Below are 10,116 nucleotides of genomic sequence, written 5' to 3' on the forward strand. Positions count from 1 at the left end.
AATCACCAAGGAGGATAGAAGGAGAATTGATGCCTTTGAGCTATGGTGCTGGAGAAGAGTATTGAGAATACCATGGACTGCCAGGAAAACAAACAGATTTGTCCTGGAAAGTGTTAAACTGGGTGGCTCCTTGGAGGCAAGGATTCTGAGGCTCTGTCTAACATACTTTGGGCATGTTATGAGGAGAGACCGATCCTTAGAGAGGGACATCATACTTGGGAGGGTGGAGGGACAGCGAAGGAGAGGAAGGCCCTTTATGAGGTTGATTGATTCAGTGACTGGGATAATCGAGATGGGAGTGTCAGAGACAGTGCGATTGGCACAGGACAGAGCAGAGTTTAGGGCTGTTGTACATGTGGCTGCTATGAGTTGCAAGCGACTCAACGGCACATAACAACAACAACAACACATTGAAATGGATGAGGGAGAGAACAGTTTAAAAGCAATATATTATAGGGCATTATGATAATCATAACAGTCTGGAATGAAGGTTGCAGAGTGGTGTATACTTAGGGTGGGGGTGTAAGAGTGCGGGGGGATTGTATACCAATGAAAGAATTTTTCTTTTACTTTACTTTTTTTTTTTGCATTTTCACATTTTAATTGCTTTTGACATCTCTGTAAGCTGGAAAACAAAATCAAACTAAGCTTCTCAGTTTTCTAGTGATTCAGGCTTGATCTTCAGCACAGCAGCAGAAATACAGAGGCTGACGAGGAGACTGGAAAATGCAAGGTGCTCACTTGCTCGTATTCTCCATCAGGAAAGAGCCAAAAGTCCCGTCCTCAGACGGAGGCTGCACAAAACACCGTGAACTACAGAGAATAGGACAACACAAAATGTCCACCTTCTGGAAAGCACATCAGAACCGAAGGAGTAGTGAACAAAGTATATGTTTACATTCTCAAAATCTGCTCCGGGGTTTGAAAAATCCCCACTTGTTCTCAGTAAGTGTGTGAGTGAAGAGAGGAATAAACAGATGTGGGGACATTATTTGATTTTTCCCAATATAATATCTCACAAGCTTGTGTTCCCCCTTTAAAAAACAAACAAACATACATTTTTCCATTTGCCACAGAACAAACTGACATTAAAGACTGTTTAGAAGAACATTTCAATTCGAAGGAGATTGAGGAGAACACTTTCTGCTGCAGAAGACCTTCCATGTCTCTTCACACTATTAACATCACTATTCTTCCTTGATATAGATTCCTGTGGAAAACTTGTCAGAAGATTTGCCAAAGCCAGGAGATGAATAATAAAGCGTGTCCTACTTAGTTACTTGGAAACTCAGTTGACAGCTTTGTGATAGACCCATACACTCTGGCCCCAATCTTGCTAAATATCTTCGAACTGCAGAACTCCTTAGCCCTTAGCTTGAGCTGCTGCCCAGTGTCTTAAACTGTACGGGGCCCCATCCATGCTGCTTCAGCTGCGACCCCCGGTGGGTGCTAGTCATCAAAGTCTGGGATGTCGTCATAGGAGTAGCCCCAGTAACCTTTGCACGCGTAGTAGGCAATGCGCAGGTGGTAGAAGCCCAGCAGAAACACCAGGATGCAGATGATCAGCACAGGAACGGCCCGGTCTGTCCCCCCTTTGCTGATGTAGCCTGCCAGCAGGAGGGAGCTGATGATGATGAGAAAGGCGCCGATCAAGAAGAGCACAGTGGCAAGGGCAATGGCTTTGTAAGGGATCTTAGGTGGGCTTTTCTTAAACTGAAGGTCAATGTAGCCATCATCTGTGGAAAGTCTTGAGTATTTCACTTTAGTACTGGGAATCCCAGCAGCCAGGTTGGTGCAAGACGGCATCATAACAAGTTGACACGGCTACAGTCTGAGGCCGCGCCACCCGGCGCCTGCCACCTCGCCCCGCTTGGCCGCCTCTTTTACTTTTCAAAAAGAAGAGTGAACTGGGGGTGGGAGGGAGTGTGCAGGGTTGGGTGGGGAGAAAAGTGCAACAATGAATGAATGAAAATCCAAAATCTCTGCACATGTTCATTGAAATGAATATTTTTTTAATAATAACATTAGTTATTAACAAAGCAATGGTTTCCACTCAAGATAAATCTAGAAGAAATAAAAAAAAAAAGTCTGGCAGAGGTGACTGAAAGTGCACCTTAGTCCTTAAAGTTACACATTTTCTTTAAAACATTTTAATGAGATCCTTTGAAGCAAATTTACCCAAACCTATATGTCATTTGATTCCTCAAATACTGATTCCATAGGTATTGAATTTGAATATAATAAAATGAAATCCATTCCAGCTTCAATGTTTTCTCCACTTATTAATGTAAGTTGAGCCATTTTTGTTTTCTTTAGACTGAGGTGTAATTCTTATTGAAGGCTTTATTCTTCAGTTTTCATTAATACATATTTCAGACCATCTTTATTTTTATCAAGCAAAGTTGTATTACTTACATATCACAGGTTATTAATGAGTCTTCCTCAAATCATGTCGCTGCATTCTTTTTCATATACTTCAGCTTCTCAAATTATTTGCACAGCCTACTTATTGAGTACATGCAGATTCAATGGATAAAATAAGAAATTACACAGAAAGCATCAAAAGAGGATGGAAGAAATACACAGAATCATTGAATAAAAAAAGAATTATGTCTGTTCCACTTCAGAAGTTACTAGATTATTAAGCATTAATAATATTTAGAAAAGGAATACAAATTATACTGAAGGTATTGATGAAAAAAAAGGCACCAGGAATTAATGGAATGTCAATTGAGACATTTCAGCAATCAGAAGCAATGGACTACACTAAAATGACAGTTCTAGAAATTCAAAACAGATTTAAAAAAGGCCATGAGATAAAAGATAACCATTGAGGTCATCAGATGGGTGCTTGCTAAAAGCAGAGAATACCAGAAAGATATTCGTTTGGTTTTATTGACTTTACGAAGACATTTGAGTGTGTATCATAACAAATAATAGATATCATCATAAAGAATGAGAATTACATAATGTTTACTTATGCTTATAGAGAACCTCTTCATAAACCAAGAGACAATCACTCCAAAAGAATAAGAGGATATGTCTTGATTTCCAAAAGAAAGGTAAGCATCTAGGTTATATCATTTCACTTATTCATCACAGACATGTCATTGTTATTTTGACCTTTCTTATAGAAGTCAAGCTATATCCTAACTAATGTGAAATTTTTCCTGTCTAATATTTTGTTCAAGAGAGAAATATGGGTGGTCTTCTCATATACAATTTACCAGACTTGGAGACCCACTGGAGGATCAGCTATGAGTGGATTTTGACTTGCTGCTGATGAGTTGAATTGTTGAGCTGAATATTTCCTTCTTTCTCTTCTCGTCTTGCCAACGGCTTCTCATCTCAGACCTCCCTAACTCTTTACGGTAGGTGAGTGCTTTTCTAATACATAGTACATTGCATATCTCATCAAATTTATAATTTTTGTTCTCTGACAATTTCTAAGATAGTTGAGGAAGAACATAAGTGGAAAAAAGATCTCAGCCCACAGTTAGAAGCCCAAACTAACTAGACCAACAGCTTGATGTCTTCCCAGCAGACAGGGCCCAGAGTAGCTGACCTGTGACTGACCTGTAGATGCACACTTGACATTTAATAATCATTTTAAGATAGTTTATTTTGAAATAATAGATAACTTACTTTGTATCTTAATTTTTTTTCCTATTAAATTTTCAGCTAAAGAGCATAGGATTTGAGCTACCGGATATGGAACAACAGTAGTAATTATTTTCAATATTTATTGGGTTGTCAATGAAAGATCTCGGCTCGCTTCTGCAGCTGCTAAATTGGTTTATGGAAATTGTTGGAAATCCAAAAGTTAATTGAATTCTCAATTTGAACAACAGAGAAAGAAATAAGAAAGGGTAAATATTGGCATATAGCCATAATTGATATCAATGACATTCATATTTGTAAGGCACCAAAAAGCCACTTCTGCTGAATTTGCTGCTGTCTTAATTTCATCTATAACCTGCATTATGCAGATGACACAACCCTGCTTTCTGAAACTGAGAAGGACCTGAAGCATTTGCTGCAGAAAGTCAGGGGCTACAGCCTTCAATATGAATTAAAGCCAAACATCAAGAAAACAAAGATTGTCATTACTAGGCCAGTTGGTAGCATCATGATAGATGGTGAAGAAATTGAAATTGTTAACAGCTTTAGTTTGCTTGGCTCCACAATCAACACTCTTGGCACCAGCAGCCAGAAAATAAAAAGACAAATTGCATTGGGTAATTCTGCTGTCAGGGACAGCTCCAGGTACTGAAGAGTAATGATGTCATTTTAGAGACTAAGTTGTGCCTCCTCCAGGATATGGTCTTCACAATTACATGCTATGCATCAGAAAGCTGGATAATGACTAGGGGTGATAGAAGGAAAATTTATGCCTTTGAGCTGTGGTGCTGGAAAAGAGGATTGAATATACCAGGGACTTCTAGGAGAACAAACAGATTATCCTGAGAAGGTGAAAGTAGGCTGCTCCTGGGAGGCAAGGATTCTGAAGTTCTGTCTGACGTACTTTGGGCATGTTTCAAGGAGTGACCAGTCCTTGGAAAAGGACATAATGCTTAAAGGGGTAGCACAAGATAGCAAGACCCTGGGCGATGTGGATTGACACAATGACTAGGGTAATGGAGGTAGACATGTCAGAGACAATGAGGTTGGCTCAAGATAGAGCATGGTTCAGAGCTGCTATACATAGGGTCACTATGGGTTGCAGGTGACTTGACGGCACATAACAGCAACAGCATATTTTATAATTATATACTGAGTTTATAACATCACAATTTAATCTTTGTTTATATTTTAGAGGTTTTATATTATTCATGTCTGAAGGAGGTTCAGCCAGGGTGCTCCTTGGAGGCAAAGATGGTAAATCTTCATCTCATATACTTAAGGTATGTTGCTAGGAGATGCTATTCCTTGGAAGGGGACATCATGTTTGGAACGGTGTTGATGAAAGATCCTCAACCAGATGGATTGACAGTGCAATGGGCTCCAGGGTGTGAGAGAGTGTGAGGATGGTACAGGATAGGACAGAGTTCAGGTGTGTTGTTTTCAGGATTGCTATGAGTTGTATTTGATGACACCTAAAAACAACAACAGTTATGTATAAGGGAGCTCTAGTGGATTAGTGGTAAGAACTTGCACTAACAACCCAAAGTCGTGCTACACAAATATATCAGCTGCTCCACTAGAATAAGATTAGAAAAATCCCCCCATGCAATTTTTGAATACCCATGGAAGACCAGCTATGGTTGGGTTCTGACTTGATGGCATTCAACAATTATGTGTTAGACATGCACTAGTTATGTATTATTACTAGTTATATACTGTATACAACCATAACAGAAGTATATCAAGCATAGTTGTGTACTAGCTATAAGCTAGTTATGTACTAATTATGTATTCTTTATAACTGTATAGACATAAGTTAATGTAAGAATTACTCTTTTTAAAAAGTGCAGAAGAGGTAAGAAGAACCTATGAAAGATTGTTAACAATATGATGTTGTTGTTAACTGTGGTTGAGTCAGTTCCTGATTCATGCTGATCTCATGCACGATGGAATGAAAAGCTGCAACAATCCCACTATCAGTTGTAGATTGAACCATGGTGATCTGTAGGTTTTCATGGGCTAATTTTTGGGACTATATTAATAGGACTTTATCCTAATCCATCAGCATCATAGCTCAACACACCTCCAGTGACAGATGAGTGCTAGCTGCAAATGAGGTTCATTAACTGAGAGTCAAACCCAGGTAGCTCACCTGGAAGATGAGAATTCTACCACCACATTATCAATAAATATTACAATAGAGGAAATAAGGTAGTGAGATCACACACACAAGAGAAGCAATGGGTATAGTATGAGACGAGGAGGTTGGAAAAGATTCACTTAGGAAATGACTTTGGAATTTGAATGAGGAGAACTTTCCAGAGCTAGTGAGTGATCTGGGAGACTGGGAGAATATAGTGTTAACATGGGGAACCTTCATACATTCCCTCACAGATGGTACTCATAAGTGAGTCACTGACTGACTTTTAGCAAATCAGAAGGCTGCCCTAAGGTGGTGGCAACTACATGCTGAAATCAATGGTCTCTGAGACTATCTCCTTGCTCCACTTTTTTCACTTGCCTTCTATTAAATCCCACCGTTCTTTTCTTCTGAAAACTCTTCCTCAATGAACAGCTTTTACAAGCGTCTCCCTTTCTTGCCCTGCTTCTTCTAGGGAACTACAAGTAGAATTGTCTTGCATAGGATTTTTAAGGGTTTGATTTTTTAGTAGAAAATCTCTAAGTCTTTCTTCCAAGGCACTTCTAGGCAGAGTCGAACCACTAACTTTTTCTGTTAGTAGTTAAAAACCATTTGTGACACCAGGAATTTCTGAACTATGGAAAGGATTAGGAAAGCCCTGCAAGGAAAAAAAGGACAACATCCATTAAGTTTAATTTTTTTTTTGTAACAGAGATACACATATTCAAAGAGATATGTTGAACAAAATCCTAAAAGAAATTGATCAAGTGTGCTAAATATTTCAGAGATGATATCCTACTATACTTCACTGTAGATGAAAAGATTTTAGATTCTTATCACAAAGTAATACAAATTCAAAATAAGAGAATATCTTTAGCGATAATTTTATAAACTGATTTATGAATTACATATTTTCCTTCGGGAGTGTATTAGATACATCTATGTTTCAATTCAATTATTCTTTTTTTAATTCAATTATTCTTTTCGGACAAGAAATGCCTTTTTCTGTGACTTTTCGTTATTTTTTATTATTGTAAAATCATGCTTGGAATGAATTACAATGAAATATCAGTTTTATCTTGTCATACCACTAAGTTAAAGTATTTAAAAGATAGACACTAAAGTTGTGTCTATATGAAAACTGAATCAATGATGTGATATAATTAAAATTCCTATATATTGCTTTTGCTTATATTGGCAAAAGAGTGGTTTTACCTTTATAGAAAATACACTATTAAAAGAAAACTGTAGGTTTCACAAATGGCTTGTTCTTGGCTATGAACCTAAAGATTGTTCGTCTTCATCCAGTGATGCTGATGGAGAAAGTCCTGGAAATTGGCTTTCATAGACAGTACTATCATAGAAATACACCAGAGCAGTTCTACTCTGTAAAATACAGGGTTACTGTCCATTGGAATGGAAGCTCGTGTGGCCTAGTGGTAAGAAGCTGTGCTGTCATTCCAAAGACATGTAGTTGGAATCCACCAGGACAATCTCCTCCCTTATGATTTACTGTCTCTGCAAACCTGCTGGAGGATCAGCTATGAGTCACTTCGGACTTGATGGCACACAACAATAACAGAGATATCCGTTAGAATGTACTTAACAATTGTAGTTTATTATTTTTTTTAAAATTATTTTATACTGGTTTGCATTCAAAGTTCATAAAGTTCATATACATTGTTTTTCACACCAGGCTTTCCCCCTTTCTTTTACCAATTGCTCCCTCCACTTATCAAATTGTGTAATCCTATATTTAAGTCCCCCCACCCTTGGATCCTCATACACTCTTACAATAATAGTCTTATACAGTATTTGTCTTCATGATACTTAGTTCACTTAGCATAATGCTTTTCAGTCCCTCCCATATTAGATAGCAATTTACAAAATCATTGCTCCTGCATTGCTGCATAGTATTCCATTGTGTGGATTTGCCATAATTTCTCAATCCATTCCATTGTGTTTGGGCATTTGGGCTGTTTCCATGTTCTTGCTATGGTGAATGATGCCACTATGAATATTGGTGTACAAATCTCTGTTTGTGCCTCAGTTCTCATTTTCTCAGTGTTATATTCCAAGCAGTAGAGTAAGTGGATAATTTGGAATTTCTATGTTCAACTTCTTGAGGCAATGCCAAACTGCCTTCCAGAGTGGTTGTACCATTTTACAATCTCATCAACAATGTATAAGAGTTCCTATCTCAACAGTCAGTCATGGAGCGTCCACCCGGAGCTGCTGCGCTGACGGCGCGGAGAGGGGGGCGGGTTCCTGGCTAAATCGGCATTGAATCGAGGACCTGAAGTAGAGGCAGCGGAGGAGGAAGCAGCCGAATCCGAGGGCGGCGGCGGCGGCGGCGGCGGCGGCGGCGGCTGGAGAAGCCCGGGCTGCTTGGGATGTTCAGTCATGAAACGAGTACGTACAGAGCAGATTCAGATGGCAGTGTCCTGCTACCTCAAACGCCGACAATTCATGGATTCCGAAGGTCCACTCAAACAAGGATTGAGATTAACACAGACTTCTAAAGAGATGGCAGCTAATCTCACAGTCCAGTCAGAGTCCAGTTGTGCCAACATAGTGTCTGCAGCCCCTTGCCAGGCAGAGCCCCAACAATATGAAGTACAGTTTGGACGGCTACGGAATTTCCTCACTGTCTGGTCCAGAACAGTCCGAAGAGCACAGTGGAGAGTTTTTACAGTCGCTTCCATGGGATGTTCTTACAGAATGCGAGCCAGAAGGAGGTCATTGAACAGCTGCAGGGCACTCAAACCATCCAGGACATCTTGTCCAACTTCACTCTGCGTGCATTCCTAGATAACAAGTACGTGATCCGTCTCCAAAAAGACAGCTACAACTACCTTGTCCACTACCTCCAAAGTGACAACAACATTGCCCTGTGCAAAGTCCTCTCGTTACATACCCATCTTGATGTGCAACCTGCCAAGAGAACAGACTACCAGCTTTATGCTAGCGGCAGCTCCTCTCATAGTGAGAGCAGCAGCTTAGAGTCCTCTGACATGCCCACTCCTCTTCTGCAAAATGAGGCTGCCCTGGAGATGCTGCAGGAAAGCATCAAAAAAGTCAAGGATGGGCCTCCTTCACTCACCACCATCTGTTTCTACGCCTTCTACAACACAGAGCAACTGCTGAACACTGCAGAAATTTCACCAGATAGTAAACTGCTTGCTGCTGGGTTTGACAACTCCTGTGTAAAACTTTGGAGTTTACGATCCAAGAAGTTGAAGTCTGAACCCCACCAAGTAGACGTGTCACATATCTATTTGGCTTGTGATACTCTTGAGGAAGAGGATGAGGAGGATGACAGCGCAGGGACAGAGATGAAGACGCTTCGAGGACATTGCGGGCCTGTGTATAGAACCCGGTTCCTATCAGACAGTGCAGGGCTGCTCTCTTGTTCTGAAGACATGTCCATTCGCTATTGGGACCTCGGAAACTTCACCAACACTGTGTTGTACCAGGGACATGCCTACCCTGTGTGGGACCTGGACATCAGCCCCTATAGTTTCTACTTCGCCAGCGGCTCCCATGACCGCACTGCAAGGCTTTGGTCATTTGACCGGACTTACCCACTAAGAATATATGCAGGACACTTGGCAGACGTAGACTATGTAAAATTTCACCCTAATTCTAACTATTTAGCCACTGGATCAACTGACAAGACTGTCAGGCTGTGGAGCACTCAGCATGGGAACTCTGTGAGACTTTTCACAGGTCATCGAGGACCTGTGCTTTCTCTTGCATTTTCTCCCAATGGTAAGTACTTGGCATCTGCTGGTGAAGACCAGAGGTTGAAGCTGTGGGACTTGGCATCTGGAATGCTTTACAAAGAGTTGAGAGGCCACACAGACAACATCACTAGCCTTACATTCAGCCCAGACAGCAGTTTGGTGGCCTCTGCCTCCATGGATAACTCTGTCCGAGTCTGGGACATCAGGAATGCTTATTGCAGTGCTCCTACTGATGGCTCTTCCAGTGAACTTGTGGGCATCTACACCGGACAGATGAGTAATGTGCTAAGTGTGCAGTTTATGGCCTGTAACCTTCTTTTAGTGACGGGGATTACACAAGAAAATCAGGAACATTAGAGTGTATGTTTGTGTGTGTGTGTTAAGAGAGAGAGAGAATGGATTGAGGCAGAGGTGGAAGGCCTCGAGATTGCAAGTCCTATTAAATGAAATCACTGACTGAAATCACTTCCCTACTCTTTTCCTTTTCTCCTATTGGCAAACATCCTTAGAATGCCATGTCTTCATTCAAACTCTTCCCCGAAATTTGGAAGGAACGAGGTTCAGGAGAAAGGCACATGAAAGCAAGAAATAAAAGTGCTTCAAATC

The 10,116-nt window shown here is 40.5% G+C and overlaps 2 pseudogenes; one reads left to right on the top strand and one right to left on the bottom strand.

Annotated features, from left to right (window-relative positions):
• Nucleotides 1-1,449: 1,449 nt before the first annotated feature.
• On the bottom strand, nucleotides 1,450-1,809 carry LOC102876093 (annotated as a pseudogene).
• Nucleotides 1,810-8,167: 6,358 nt separating this feature from the next.
• Nucleotides 8,168-9,867, top strand: LOC102876498 (annotated as a pseudogene).
• Nucleotides 9,868-10,116: the final 249 nt, after the last annotated feature.

The sequence above is a fragment of the Elephantulus edwardii genome, unplaced genomic scaffold (assembly GCF_000299155.1).
Source record: "Elephantulus edwardii isolate Elephantulus edwardi_28Jun2011 unplaced genomic scaffold, EleEdw1.0 scaffold00122, whole genome shotgun sequence".
In the NCBI taxonomy this organism is placed as follows: Eukaryota; Metazoa; Chordata; class Mammalia; order Macroscelidea; family Macroscelididae; genus Elephantulus; species Elephantulus edwardii.